We start from the raw sequence: 17,229 nt of genomic DNA, 5'->3' as shown, positions 1-17,229 counted from the left end.
CCGCATCTTGATTGTTTTGGTTGGATAGATCACATGACATCCGAATCACACCTGACACTGATTATGCTAATGCCATTAATTCCTGGTTTAAACACAGGATCCGAACCCGGGTCTCCCACACTGCTGACACAACATGCTCTGGGTCGCACCATTATGGAAGGAAAACATAAATGAGCCAGCAGGCAAAAATGTCTGATGAAAGATGCCTCTAGTCATTGAGTCGACATAATGTGGCCGATCCTAGTGAATTCTGAAGTGAAAACTAACAAAGTCTTTAGTTTTTTTGTTGTTGTTTTTTTTCAGTTAAGGCTAGAGATATTATACAAGTATCACTGACAGGGTAATAATGATGTTACATTTCTTATGAATCATACAGTTAAAGAAGCGGAATGTGTAATGTGAACGTTTTCTGTAACATCAGACATAATTCTTAAAGAACTGTCAGTTCTTTATTAGAACTGACAGTTCTTTAAGAATTATGGCTGATGTTACAGAAAACGTTCACATTACACATTCCGCTTCTTTAACTGTTGATTAGTGATGTTGAGATGACTTTCACGAGTGACTGGAATGTTTGGATGATTATTGTTCCCCCTTGAGAATTTTGCCTCTTCAGTGTGGGGCATGATGCAATTAATTCGGGACTTTCCTCTGTCTATCCATGGCGGGAACAATAAGTATCATATGGGACGTGGAAATTTTGGAAAAAATACAGATGTCCCTACTAATACAGGACAGTTGGTAACCCTAGTTGCATGGGACATAAGACATTAAGACAGTACTACATATTAGATCTTAGGAGACACAAGCAAAACTATTTTCCTTGTAAATCTTTTGTAAAACCACTCAATTTAAATATTTTCTCAAAAGATTTTAAACATTTCTCCAAACCATAGTCAATGCTATCAGAACAATTCACACAGCTGATGAAACTGCATAATGAATCAATGTATTAGTTTCTGTTATAACACGGGTCTGTTGAATACTTGATTCTGATTGGTTGACAGACAAAATCCAGGTTTTGAAATGAACTTTTTCACTCACCAGAGTACAAACTAACTGTTTTTGGTTGTCTCAAGTTTGTGTAAATACACTTGGGGTTCAAAGTATTTTTCTGTTTTCACATTGGGCCTCATTCATGAAACGTAAATATATCAGTAAATACAGAGTAATTTGCTCATAAAATGGACCTTCCTGAAAACTTTCTGCCAGATTCACAAACGCTTCGTACTCTCCAGATTTGTTAGTAAAATGTTTTAAATGTTAGTGAATTCCAAACATTCGTAAAGAGGGCATGTGCATGTTCATTCACAATTATCATAATCCACACCCATGACAACGGCATATAAGGAAAGCTTCAGACTTGCTAGTAAATGAGAATAGGACGCTTTTAACATCTATGTGAACAGTAATAAAAGTTATTTATTTACTTTTTCAAAATGGAATGCATTTATGTTAAATATTAATTCAGCAAACACACATGTTTGTTCTAAAAAGAAAGTGAGGAACTTACACTCATCACATGCTTTCATTGGAGGTTCTTTTGTCAATTCAACAGTCCAAGAGGTCAATGAAAATGGTTTGAAATTAAGCTTTAGTGCAGAAGAAAATTCAGTTCACGTCGGAAGGAGATTGTCCACCACCATTAATTTCTCTGGTTCAGTCGAACGCATCGCCAGCGTCATTGGCAAAACTTCTCGGGTAAATCATGATGTAACAGTGATATTTCCCAAGCAACAGGAAAAATCTTTGACCTTCTCACAGATTTGCAAGCTAAACAACAATGTGTGGGCTATTTATCTCCCCCCCTAAACCTGAACGTACCTGCCCGCGATGTGTTCATTAATAGGTTTAACAGTATTATACCACTGACCATACGTTATCAACTGAATTTAATCGATGCTGAGTTCATATCAAATAAAACTAATAGCCAGTCAAGTTAGAAGAAGTTCCTGTTTGGAACTATTGGAACTGAGATTGGCCGCATCCCCCAAAGGTGTCCTGCGCCAATCAGAAGTGACTTTTCAGAGCCACAGGGTTAACTGTGCTGTCTTTTCCGACAGTTGAGTTATGGTCCTTTATTTCAGACTCTTAAAAATGTCCCGCTCAAAAATAGTGCATATTTAATCATGAGCTTTATATCTTGCAAATGGTACAAGAGACATGATATTCATTGTCATCAGATGTTCTTCATACACAAACAAATGTTTACATACTAAACATGACATTGTTTATGATGTTATACGTGTAGGTAATAAAACTCAGTTACTGACTCAAAAAAAAGTAACCAGAAAATCTCTGGTTACAAAATCACATTGGTTTTACACATCATTTTTGTAGGTAATAAAACCTACAAAAACCTACAGGTTGTAGCTAATAAAACATGAAAATCTCTGGTTACAAAATCATATTGGTTTTACACATCATTGTATTTTATCAAGTTAAACCTTATAGTTGCCATTCTTAGTAGAATTAGATAAATTATACAGAATTAAAGATGATATTTATCAGTTATAGGTGATTGTACATCGCTACACACATTTTAAAGAGGTACATCAGGCTATAATCATTAATTTGTCAGCGTAACGCAGTCAATGGAAAGGAGGAGGCGAGAACCGGCTTGATAATATAAATTATATTTTAATAATAAACTTAAACAAAAGACAAACACACACACACACGACGGACATGTCCGTAAACGATCTCTCTCGTCGCACCACCTTCTGCCATCAGCCTTTATCCCTCTCAGAGGCTTAATTAGCCTGATAAGGGACCAGGTGTGTATAATCACGACCCGGCCCCGCCCTCCGCCCTGCCACAACTTTTTAACTACAAATGTTAACTTCCGTACATCTCTGTGATGATCAAAGTTAGATGCTGAATCCATGGTAGAAGAAAGTATTTCCTCTCATAAGAGTGTTTTAGGGATTAAAACCTGAAAATATTTTGAGATGTCTTAAGGTGTGGTAACTGTGTTATCTGCAGAATAATTGACTCTGGCCTGTTGAATTCTTGAAAAATAAGGCACACCCGAGGTATAACACCCACTCCGCTGTGCATCTTGGCCACATTACAACTTCGGAATGTGCATTATTGTGTGCATTATTATTTCTTACATAATGCGTTTATTTATTTATAGATTTTATAGATTTTTTTTAAGGATTTTCTTCCCTTTTCTCCCCAATTTGGAATGGCCAATTTCCAATGTGCTCCAAGTCCTCGTGGTGATGTAGCAACTCGGCTCAATACGGGTGGCGGAGGATGAATCTCAGTTGCCTCTGTGTCTGAGACCGTCAATCCACGCATCTTATCACGTAGCTTGTTGAGTGCGTTACCGCAGAGCACATGTGGAGGCATGTCATGCTATTCACTGCCGCATCTGAGAATATTACTTTTATTCAGTTGTCTGTGTTAACTGTTTTGAAAATAGGGCTGCAACTAACGATTATTTAGATAATCGACTAATCTATCGATTATTAGAACAATTATTCAGCTTGTGTCCAGGCTTAAAAGGTTGTATTAAATGTGCTAACTAACAATAAACAGGACAAAATCATCTTTTAAAATTATCTCTAAATGACATCCACGGTATTAAAGGGAAAAAAATGCTTTTTATTACGTTTAATTCAATAAAGAAATTCACTTTTAAAAAAAAATTATATTGTTATCAAGTGTTTTTGTCTTGTTTTCCATTTTTGTCTAAAATCCTTAAAACAAGACACATTTAATTGAGAAGCAACATATAAGATATTTAGACTTGTTAAGAGAATGTATCTTAAATATAAGAGTATTTTATATATACACGTGTCATTTTTTCACTTGGTTATAATTCTGTGAGTGAAGTAAACACAACATATACTTCTATTCAAGATCTATTCTCTAAAAGCAAGTCTAAATATCTTATATGCTGCTTCTCAGTTGAATGCATCTTTTCTAAAAGGATTTTTAGATATGGTAAAATATTTGTATTTTTAATATTATATTCAACATTCTCAGAGAACAATTTTTTCTTCTGCTTTACAATTTTTTTACATTGTTTTAAATGAGTCTTAGATATTTATATGGTAAAACAAGCCAAAACAAAAACATATTTTGTTGCAGTGTATAATGGGGCGAAGACTACCCTCTTTCTGTCCATCTTTAGCTCGCAAAAAACAAACTCTCTCTTATTAATAAAGCTGCGTATTGGCAAGTTTCTTCACGATAAGAAATGCACAGTGACATCGATTATGATTCAATAAGTCGAAAGTCATCATGTTATAATCTAGCTGCATTATGAATGTGTGCTCGAGGGATGAGCGTCCCATGATGGAGTGTGTCTCAGCCGGATGCAGTTTCAATCTCTCCCCCTTATATCGGGACATTCACACAACTTATAGAAGAGGCGCTGACCGCACAGAGAAATGCCCGTTTCGGAGTTTGTAGTTATTTACATGATCTGCTGCCATATTATTTGAACTTTAATAAAGTTATAACACATTAAATATAACTGCATTAAAGATGTAATGCCGGGGTGTTTCCTTTAAAGAGCTCCGACTGCACTTATTCCACAACAAGAGTGCTTCTGTATTTACTTTAGTATTTTTGTATAATTCCCTTGTACTTTGTGATGTAAATCATCTGAAGCTGTTTGGAAAGTTTAGAGTACATCTGTGATCTGTGTAATTCTTCCTCTCATCAGTCAGTCATGAGCTGCAGTGCTGCTCTCATCATTACAGTTTAATGTGATCCCATGTTACGTTAAATGATATCAAACAACAATGACAATTTTTTTTTATTGTCGACGTTATCAATAATGTTGACAAATTGTTTTAGCCCTATTTAAAAGCATGAATTTTGGATTAGAGAAATTTAATTGTAGAGTTTTGAGAAAATTATGAAAATCAAAAAAAAAATTACAATTTGTTTAGGACAATTACAAAGGGTTAAATGTCTGTTTTAATTATTTTGAGAGCAGTGACCTTACTTTGGAGGAATGTGTAAAAATGATAAAAAAAAAAAAAACCTGTAATACAGTACAAAACTTTACATAAGGATGGATGTATGAATGAACACAGGAATTTGTTTTTCTCATGTTTCTTGACTGAGGCTTTGAGGGAGAGACGTTCAGCCCATTTAGTGGGCCTAAATGTTATTCAAGTCAAATTAAATTGTGGGTAACATTTTACATTAATGTTCTTTGTTAGGGGTTTATAAAGAGGTTCATTTATGACTATTAACTCATTTACAAATGCATTATAAATTACTGACATGCAGTTATAACAACATGCTTAAACATTTTTGCATTTATTTAGCATTTATAACAAGTACTTTGAAGTGCTCACTTTTTGGCAAGTATGTCATGTAAGTCAACCCTTTTATTCATGTTGTTATAGCAGAATATCAATGAATAAAAATGTATTAGTAAATTACTTATAAGTCATTAATAAACCCCTTTATAAACCCTTAACAATGGGTCATTAATGTAAAGTGTTACCAAATTGTGTTTAGTCTGACTAATGTCCTTTGAAGTATATTATAGGAACATGTAATTTTTCATTATTAATAAACCATATGAGCGGAACTATTGAAGTAAATCTATGCTGCACAACAGAAACTAGCATTTCACTTTATAACAAGTAAATCTCTCTTTTGTTTTTGGATTTGTAAAGAACTGCTCAATGCACACTTCATTTATGAAAACATTTGGACTCGAGAATATACCATCGACTCTGTAGTTAAAAATATCCGTTAGTGTGTAAGCAGAAATGTGCGTGACTATATGTGTGTATGTGTTTGAGAGAGACTACGATCCCCGTAATTTGTTGCAGATTGACATTAGACCTGTAATTACAGAAGAACACACGGCCAATGTGTATGTCACTGTCCCTCGCAAACTCAATTATCCCAACAAACTCAACATCAGTACGCAGGAGAAAACTTCAAGCACATTGCAAACACACACCCAGCACTCTTAAACATGAGGACAACAGTGCATGAACTCACAGTCACAGCGAGAGGCCTATAGTTAAAGAGGAGTGTGAGTGGAAGAGTGTTGAATGTATTGTTGAAGGACAGCCTTTGATAAACACATGGAGACTGTTTGACTGGCCGCTCAATCTCCCCTGTGTTTAACAAATCCCTCTACCTGAATGAGTCACACCTTACCTGAGCGGCCGAGTGACGCCACACATCTGAGACAACATGATGACTTACACACACACACACACACACAAACACACACACAAACATGCAGATTGTTGGCAGCATTCTTGCCGCAATCTAATTACACAGGAAGTCATAGGAGCAAAACCTGTAATCATTAACACAAGTGCTTACAACAGAGAACAGAGGAGCCACTGACCTCTGAGACAATAACACACACACAATCTCAACCTGCAACCAGTCGAAAACAAAAAAGATACCTGTTTTTATTGGATGTGAGTCAGTAACTGAGATCTACAGCAACTTGACTCATAAAAGCCTGATAAAACGCACAAACATTCGTACAAAGTTCTCTGGATGGAAACAGAAAGTATGAGGGATTAACCAAATGACACATAAATACGGTTTATACAGGGTGACCTTTGACCTGACAGCTGTACTGGGCACATATTGATTATGCATTATTGCTGGTTCTGTGCAAATAAACTTTTACCTGTTCACAGTGTGAAGAAAAAAGGTCTGTCAAGGCCTGCCATGAAACTGGACAAACACTGGGACAGGAGTACCAGAAATAAAATTAAATTAAACATACTGTAAATATTTGTGTAAATAGTGCAACATACTTTTATTTATATACATATTTTTTTCCAACTTTCTTATTTATGTTACCAATGTAAAATAATAACTATTAAATGGCAATGTTTGTTGTTAAGTGTGTAGAATGATAAATCCCACAAAGTTCAGGTGATATTTCACCCCACATTATATATATATATATATATATATATATATATATATATATATATATATATATATATATATATTGCATAAAGATAATGAAGGCTATTGCAAGGACTGTAAATATTTATTGCATTGTGACATTATTTTCATGACATTTAAGCGCATTGAATCACACACACACACACACACACACACACATATATATATATATATATATATATATATATATATATATATATATATATATATATATGTATATATATATATATATCACTATGATGTATATTTACAAATGTTTTCTTTTTATTTTGAGGTTACTCAGATATGTTTTCAGTTACAGTTTTCATGAGATTCACCCTTAAATATGATATGTGATATGATATAATATAAAATAATATAACAGAGTATAAAATAATATAATATTGTATAAAATAATATTATAAAGTATGAAATAATATAATAGAGTATAAAATAATATTATATAGTATAAAATAATATAATCTAATATAGTATAATATAATACAGTATAAAATAATATAATATAATATAGTATAAAATAATGTAATATAATGTAGTATATAATAATATAATCTAATATAGTATAATATAATACAGTATAAAATAATATAATATAATATAGTATAAAATAATATAATATATTATAAAATAATATAATATAATATAGTATATAATAATATAATCTAATAGAGTATAAAATAATATAATATAGTATAAAATAATATAATATATTATAAAATAATATAATATAATATAGTACAAAATAATATAATATATTATAAAATAATATAATATAGTATAAAATAATATAATCTAATATAATATATAATAATATAATCTAATATAGTATAAAATAATATAGTATAATATAATGCAATATAAAATAATATAATATAAAATAATATAGTATGAAATAATATTATATAGTATAAAATAATATAGTATGAAATAATATAAAATAATCTAATATAGTACAAAATAATCTAATATATTATAAAATAATATAATATATTATGAAATAATATAAAATAATATAATCTAATATAGTATAAAATGATATAATATAAAATAATATAGTATGAAATAATATAAAATAATATAATATAGTATGAAATAATGACAAGGAGTGGGATCTAAATGCGGGTTTTATTGAGAACAGAGTGAAAACAAACAAACAGGAACAAAAGAAACATCCACGATGGGAAAACTGAAACTAAAACAAGAAAACCTCGAAGGAACACGGACTGGGGAAACACGGCATAAACATGAACAGCGAAACATTAAACGCGAGAGAAACATCCATAACATTCATCAATGTACAACGATCGACAAGGGAATGGAGAACAAACAGGGTTTATATACACAGACACAGGATGATCACAAACGACAATCAGGTGAAAACAATGAGTGAATGGTGGCAGTGGTGAGGGCAGGGAACTATGGGAAATGTAGTGCATGACAGTGACATGTGAAACGCGGGGCAGACAACAGGGAATCGTAACAATTGCACACTATGAAATCATTGTTTTTTTATATCTCAGAATATATATAAATTACATCAATGAACCATGCTGTTAAACAATTTTATTACACTAAATATTCGTGTCACAGACTTTACACCATCTGCCATATTACATAATCTAATAGAATTGTCACACAATGTTGCTGTAACAAACACATTTAAACAATTCATTATAACATAATAATAATAAATATGACTTTAAATGTTTCAATGTGAAGTTCACTCACTAACAAATTTAGAATTGTATTTTTTTGATTGGTAAAAAAATCTATGAAAAATTGCTTTTATTAAGAGCAAAAACGTCTCGGGTTATGACTATAACCCTTGTTCCCTGAGAAGGGAACGAGACACTGCGTCGTTGAAAACGACTCTTTGGGGAACGCTCCTTAGCGTGCGCCTCTGAAGTATGAATGAAACTATTCCAATCTTGATTGGTGTTGCGTCATGACGTAACATGTGACGGCATAACCGGATGCATAAAAGTGACGCCGGCACACACACACATTAGCCTAGCGATGAAGCAAGCCGCTCTCAGGCCTTGAGGGGCGTGGCAGGACGACGCAGTGTATCGTTCCTTCTCAGGGAACAAGGGTTATAGTCATAACCCGAGACGTTCCCTTCCGAGGGAACTCGCGACTGCGCCGTTGAAAACGACTCTTTGGGAACGAATGCCCACTAGGCCACGCACCGAAAAAAGGCCTGCCCTAGGGTGAAACTGAACTCAGGCACTCAGCTAGGACGAGAGCACACGTGCGCCAGGCGTACTAGGGAGGTGCAGACTATAAAACCTGATGAAAGTGTGCGGGGTAGCCCAACCGGCTGCCTCACAGATCTCCTGGAGGGTACTCCCGATAAGAGAGCCCTAGAGGACGCCATGCCTCTAGTTGAATGAGCCCTTACGGCCAAAGGTGAAGGCAAATTGCGCACCTTGTAGGCCGAGATAATAGCCTGAACAATCCAATTACTAATGGTTTGTTTCGAGGCAGGGAGCCCCTTCCTAGGTGACCCAAAACACACTAACAGTTGGTCCGACCTCCTCCAGGAAGAGGACCTCTCGAGGTAAATGCTCAAAGCTCTGACAGGGCAGAGCAAATGGAGCATCTCTTCTTCTGCCGACACATGAGGTGGAGGATGAAATGTCTGCAGGACCGTAGACCGTGCCGTGTTAGACGGCACCTTAGGCACATAGCCAGGTCTCGGGTGAAAAATGGCTTTAACTCCGCCAGGGGCAAACTCCAAGCAAGCTGGCGTCACTGCCAGGGCTTGAAGATCACCCACCCTCTTTAGAGAGGTAATAGCTAAGAGAAAAGCCATCTTGAATGTCAGGTCCTTGGGCGAAGCCGACTGAAGGGGTTAGAAGGGGGCCAGGGATAACCCTTCGAGAACCACCGTCAGGTCCCAGGCAGGAACCCTGGACCTGGTTGCCAGTCTCATCCTCCATGTACCATGGAGAAAACGAATGACCAGCTTGTGCCTCCCCAGAGGCCCATCACTCAGTGGTGCATGGAACGCCGAAATGGCAGCCACGTACACCTTAAGTGTGGAAGGGGAGAGACCCGCAGAGAAACGATCTTGAAGAAACTCCAGCACTGAAGCCACCGGGCAGTTAACTGGATCTAATTCATGTTCTCTACACCAAGTGGAGAACACATTCCACTTGAGGCCATATAATCTCCTAGTAGAAGGAGCCCTAGAGCTAAGTATGGTTTCAACCACCCCCGCTGATAGACCAGCATTTAGGTACTGAACCCCCTCAGGGGCCAGACCCACAGTTTCCACAGCTCTGGACGAGGGTGGAAGACTGTGCCCTCTGCCTGAGACAACAGATCCCTCCTCAGAGGAATCTGCCATGGCGGAGCTATCAGGAGTGAAATTATGTCTGAGAACCATACTTGGGCCGGCCACATCGGGGCAACCAGAAGAAGACTGATGCCCTCTTGGCGGACCCTTTCCAGGACTCCCGGGAGCAGAGCGATCGGGGGAAATGCGTACAGGCGAAGCCTCGGCCAAGCCTGTACCATGGCGTCCAACCCCAGTGGGGCTGGATGTGAGAGGGAGAACCAAAGTGGACAGTGGGACGTCTCTCGAGACGCGAATAGATCCACTTCACCACCTCTGGATGAAGTCTCCATTCCCCGGGCCTCAGCCCCTGCCTCGACAGGATGTCTGCTCCCTGATTCTGAACCCCCGGAATATATATTGCTCTGATAGACAGTATTTTCCCTTGGGACCAAAGAATTATCTGATGCGCCAGTCTGCACAGAGGGCGCGATCTGAGTCCTCCTTGTCGGTTCAGATAAGCTACCACTGATGTATTGTCCGAACGTACTAGGACATGGTAACCTGTGATGTCTGGAAGGAAGCTCCTCAGAGCCCTGAACACAGCCAACATCTCTAGACAGTTTATGTGCCTAGAATAATGATGGTCCTGCCACAGACCCCTGGCAAAGCGGCTGTCCATGACCGCGCCCCAGCCAGTGAGGGAGCCCCGAAAGCGAACCTCAGGAACCTCCTGTGACATGGAAGGATGGATACATGAAAATAGGCGTCCTTTAGATCTATCGTGACAAACCAGTCCTCGGATCTGATCTGACTCACGATGACAGGAATAGTAAGCATTTTGAACCTGAACCTCCTCAGAGACCGGTTCAAAACTCTGAGATCTAAAATCGGCCTCAACCCACCATCCTTTTTTGGAACTATAAAGTACCGGCTGTAAAAACCGGACTCCCTGTCTGAATGAGGAACACGTTCTATGGCCTCCTTCAGCAGCAGAGATTGCACTTCTTGTTCCATCACCTGAGCCTGCCCCGGAACCACTGTAGTCTGCACCACCCCAGAGAATTTGGGGGGGGGGGGGCGGTGCCCGAACTGCAGTCTGTACCCTGATTTTATTATATGCAGGACCCATGCAGATATGTTGGGAAGATGATTCCATGCCTCTACAAAATCTACTAAGGGAACCAGCCTCTCGGGTCTCGGGTGTTTTTCGCGCACTGTTCTCGACCTCCTGAAGCGGGATACCGGCAGGATTTGGTCGATACAGTTCTTGTGACCACAATTGATGTGTTTTTTATCTTTTGACGCGAACGGCACGGTGTGCGTTCGCTGGAAATCACCGATTTCCTGAGGGCTCCGCTGCGAGAACAACCTCGGTTGCTCTGCAGCGGGGGGAGGGGCAGCCCTCCGAGGTTCTACCACCCCGGTTAGGACCTCTTCCCCGAAGCCCTCCTAGCCTTAAGGACGTCCCTCAGGTCGGCCCCCTGGCTGGAGGGCTTCCGCTGGGAGCGTTTCCTCTGTTGCCAAGCTCCTGGAGGAGGGGCTCTAGAGGAAACGCTCTCCTTTTGCTCTGCGCGGTGCGGGGAGCTGACTGAAGGCTGGGGCTGATCTGTTTGCCCCACCCTACTTGATTTAGACTTGGATTTACGGGGGAGAAACTGCTTGAACGCCGCAGATTGTTTCCTCGCCTCCTGAAACCTGTCGACGACCAATGTAACGGCGTTGCCGAACAGGCCAGAGGGCGAGAGCGGGGCATCAAGCAAAAAAGCTCTGTCTTTTTCTTTTATTCCCGACAAATTTAGCCACAGATGCCTCTCTGTGGTCACCATAGCTGCCATAGAGCGGCCAATAGCGCGGGCCGTCTCTTTAGTGGCCCGGAGAGACAGATCTGCGGCTCTGCGCAACTCCACGATATCTTCGGGAGTTGGCCCCTCCCCCTCGTCTAAATATTTCAGGAGATCGGCCTGGTACGCCTGCAAAATCGCCATTGAGTGCAGGCATGAACCAGCCCGACCTGCCGCCATGTAAGCCCTGCTTATTAATGCAGATGTATCTCTGCAGGGCTTACTAGGCAGCGCCGGGGTTTTAAGGGAAGATGCCGACTCAGGAGAGAGGTAACCGGCTAAAGCCTCCTCCACACCAGGCATCTTCCCATAGCCTATATCCCGTGCCCCTAAAACATAGCTGTAATCGACCACACTGGGGGTGGAGACACGGGACGAATGTGGTTTATCCCACGATCTCGAGATCTCTTTGTGGAGATCGGGAAAAAACGGCAAACCCCGGCACTGGGGTTGTGACGTGTGCTGCAGGAAACGCTCGTCTAATTTGCTTCCGACGTGCGTTCCTGCTCATTTTGTGGCCAGCTAATTTTAAGTCTGGCCACAGCACGCCACAACCTGAACCAGCTCCTCATAAGCCTGGCCGAAACCCAGCGTGCTTGGCTCACGGTCGTCCACATCAATGCTGAGCATTTCCACTTCCTCGGAAGCAGAGAGCTCGAGCATTGGGACCTGATCGTGGGCAGAAGAAGCCGCGACGCGGGCTTCTGCACCACTCACAGTAGGCTCGGGATCCTCAAACGAAGAATGAGAAAGTGCCGGAGCAGTCTCATTCTCATCTGCAAGTTCCCGCTGCGAACCCCACGATCTCAATCGCCGCGCTGCCTCAACAGACGCGGGACCAGAACCATGGGGAACGCGAGCCTGACCAAAGCACACCAACCGGGAGCGCAGCACTCTCAGGGGTAGTGCTTCACAGCTTTCACAGGCAGATCCCTCGAGAGCTGCCTGTGCGTGCTGCGCTCCCAAACAGTTCACACACAAATCGTGCGTGTCCCTACCCGTAATAAAACGAGGGCAGGGGTGCACGCACTTCTTGAACTGTTCGGTGGCCATAATTCTTTTAAATAGGACAAACAACACCAAATAAGACAAACAATATACATAGAGCTTGCTGAAGAGCGAAAGCTAATGTGTGTGTGTGCGGCGTCACTTTTATGCATCCGGTTATGCCGTCACATGTTACATCATGACGCTAACACCAATCAAGATTGGAATAGTTTCATTCATACTTCAGAGGCGCACGCTAAGGAGCGTTCCCCAAAGAGTCGTTTTCAACGACGCAGTGCGAGTTCCCTCGGAAGGGAACATGCAGTTATCAATATACTAATATGACCACCAGGACATATCTTGACCAAAAAAAGTATATTGTTGTTTTCTTAAATTCATCCTTCATTATTAACCATTTTTTTTGCCATCTTACATGCATCACATGCTTGCAAAGTGAAGAAAATATGCTTGTTCTCCAGAGACAACATGTGTAATATAGGATTTCTTGAATCTGAACAATCTGAAAAAAAGGTGTCAAAGACAGCACCAAAAACCCATACACACTGACAACAACTACCACACACACTGAACAAAGTCATTACACCCTAGAATAACAGCAGTCTGACACACACACACACACACACACACACACACACACACACACACACACACACACACACACACACACACACACACACACACACACACACACACAGACACACACAAAGTGGCAGACAGTCAGAGTGGCAAAATGCCACCAGCAGCTGAATTTGCAAATTGATTCTAATTGACAAAAACAGAGACTTACAAGTTGGAGCAAATGGTTATAAAGAACACACACAGAGACCAGTGACCACACTCCACAAATATAGAAGACACTGGGGCGAGATGTCACAAGTCACAAGTGTTATATCTAAGTAACTGTAAAGTTTTGAGTCAAAAGTCTTAATACAAACATGTGTGTTTTCTCCAGTAGACCAGCATGTTGGTTTTAAATACCATGTTAAAAAGGTTTTAAATTAGAATCATCTTTAATATATTTCTGTTTGAAAGTGAATACATTTCACCTCTAGAACAGCATTTTTCTCAACAGAAATAGAGTGATCATGGCCTTTGGGAATTGTATGTTTGTAATAGCTCTTGGGTAAACAAGTAAACAAACTAAAACCAAGGATACATTTAGACAAGAATCAACTCTATAATGAAGGCAGATTTTGAGTGATAAATGTAACTGTACTCAGAACAAAGTTTTAATGTTACTTATCTTTATATTATTATTATTATCATTAATTTGGCCAAATCTATGTCTTGATATTTTTGTTTTCTTTAAACTTTCATGAATTGATTTGTTTCATTATAATTTGAATGGTTTACATTTAGCTGAAAAGCATAAAATAGACTGTTTAATGACATGTTCCTTTGTGACAACTTGCCTTATATAGTGTGACAACATGCCCCAATAACAAGAACTACATGAAATTCGACCTTTTTCCTGGTCAGTAACCATCAGTAACCATTCAACAGTTTTATAAGTTTATATATTTATTTGAGCCAGCACTATCCATTCACACACGCACACACAACAACAACAACAACAACAACCGCCATTCACCACTAAGTGGTGGTGACTTCACCACGACGCTTGTGCCAGGCTATGTGCACATTTAGGCCACATGAAGTGTCGAACGCCCACTGGCAGGAGGTCACGGGACAGATCCAACAGGTGACATGGGTTGACTGACTGAGATGACTGGCTGATGCACCACCTGTGCCCCCTACTGTGCCAACTTGCTGTGCTTTAGCCACCCGGCGCTCTGCTCGTTGTTGTGAGCGTCGCTCCTCTGCCCTCCGATGTGGTTGGAAGGTGACTGCCTCCAACTGGCCAGTAGCGTTCTTCACCAGCCTCCTCCAAAGAGGCCGATCTTGACACCGCTGGTACCAGTCATCGGCAAGTCCACTCAGCTCCACATCCTCCAGTACCACATTACTCCATCTCTTCTCCAGCCCATGCCGCACCCGCTTAGCCCCCTCTATCTGCTTAGCACACACACACACACACACACACACACACACACACATACACACACACACACACACACACACACACACACACACACACACACACAAGATTTATTTTAAGGGTCCAAAATAATGCATTAGTTTAGCATGAATAAGACAGTAATTAATAATGAAAAAAATATATATATTAGCCATTAATAACCACTTATTGAATGTCTTATATTTGTGTAGAAAGTAATGCAATTAATGCTACATTTCAGACATCAATTGTCAAGTTTATGTAACAATATTTTGCCAGTAATTAAGGCTAATTATCTTTGGCTTTTCAAATCTGTTATTACAGTTTTTTCAATTGCTTAAACACTATAACCAGACTTTTGAACTAAAATGTAAAAACCATAATGCCATTTATCAAAATGCTCACCCATTACCCTAAACTATAAACACTATTCCCCTGTTTTGAAACATGAGTCCAATTAGTTGAACTGTCACTGCAAAACTCTACACACAAATCTCTTAATTTCTCCTTGCCTACACCATGTGGTCATTTAGAAAGCACTAGCATTCAATATTGTTCACCTCAGGTCAGCACAGCTTGAGAACAGATAGCACACAATTACACACATGGAAACACTAAGAGTCAAAATTGATCACACACCAATCTTCAATAGATAGATAAAAGGGCCTGAGTCAGTTCACATCTGTGTTCACCTCCTCCAGGCTATGGAAGAAGCCTGCCTAGACATTTCAGTTGATGCGTCCCAGGGGTGGATCAGGCATGTAAGAGGATTTTACCCCCGCTGCCTGGCTAGGGCTAATATAGCCTGTGATGCTGACGAGAGCCTGTCCCAGACTAAACATGGGATGTGGGGGCAGAATATTTGTTTTTGTTGTAGTTTTGTGTATTGCACTGTACAGTACATTAAGGAATCAAACATTTGCATATATATGCATATGTTGTGTCTTTTGTTGTGTTCATCATGTGAAAAGGTTTTGGAGGGGGAGAACCACAAGCAACATAACTTATTACCAGTTTTTGTAGTATTGTATTGAATTTATCTCACCAGCGTGTAAGACTATGTTGTAGTGTGTGTGTGTTTTTGAGGGCTTGTGTGTCATGTCTGAGGGCAATGTTTGGGTTTTCGGCAAGATTGAATGGTTTTTGAGTGGAGAGCTTCATTTGGAAGTTTGGGGATTTGGTTGAGAAGTTATGGATTTGTGTTTTAAGTTTCAAGAAAAGGAGGCATAATTTCAAGAAATGTGTTTAAGCAATCAAGAAAAACTGTAATAAATTACTAATGTAATATATATATATATATATATATATATATATATATATATATATATATATATATATATATATACACACACACACACACACACACAGTATATATTAGTGTTGGGTTCGAGTCCACCTTAGTCGAGTCTGAGTCTTTAAACCAGGGGTGCCCAATACATCGATCGCAATCTACAAGTCGATCGCAAAGGCAATGCTGGTAGATTGCACAAAATTTAAATTAATAAAAATTAAATATAATGTCTTTCCTTCTTTTAGTTTCTGTCTGACTTGCACTTGACGAGTAAATATTGACCAGGCGAGGTTTTGTTTATTCAGTTGCCATGACAACTAGGACTTCTGAGAACAGACAGTTTTGCCTAATCCGGGCAGTAGCATCGCAATTTCGCGGTCTGTTTCAGAAGTCCTTGGAAGGCGCATATGCGCAAACCTAGTTGTCATAGCAACTGAATAAACATAACCTTGCCTTGTCAATATTTACTCGTCATCAGAATAAGGTAAATGCCCTGGCTATAATCTATTGTGCTGTAGGTGTTTTGGGTTTAGTGTTAAAACTGAATGATATCAGCATTGAACATTGTTATATATTTTTTTTATTAATTAGAAGATGAATTCCATGTAGGGATACATGCAGTAGTCCCAACAAGCATTTTCTTATTTTAAATGAAACTGTGTTTTTTTAGTTGGTAGATCTTATTGAGTTGGTCATTTAAAAGTAGATCATCACGCAAAAAAGTGTGGGCACCCCTGCTTTAAACAATCGAGTCCAAGTCGAGTTCGAGTCCATAACAGACCAAGTCAGAGTCCCACCCGAATGAATCTTAATTCAAATTGTAACTGTAAACTCATCTTCAATATTTTAAGCTTACTTTAACTTT

Source organism: Xyrauchen texanus, chromosome 17, assembly GCF_025860055.1.
Source record: "Xyrauchen texanus isolate HMW12.3.18 chromosome 17, RBS_HiC_50CHRs, whole genome shotgun sequence".
In the NCBI taxonomy this organism is placed as follows: domain Eukaryota; kingdom Metazoa; phylum Chordata; class Actinopteri; order Cypriniformes; family Catostomidae; genus Xyrauchen; species Xyrauchen texanus.
Note: the sequence above shows the minus strand (reverse complement) of the source record.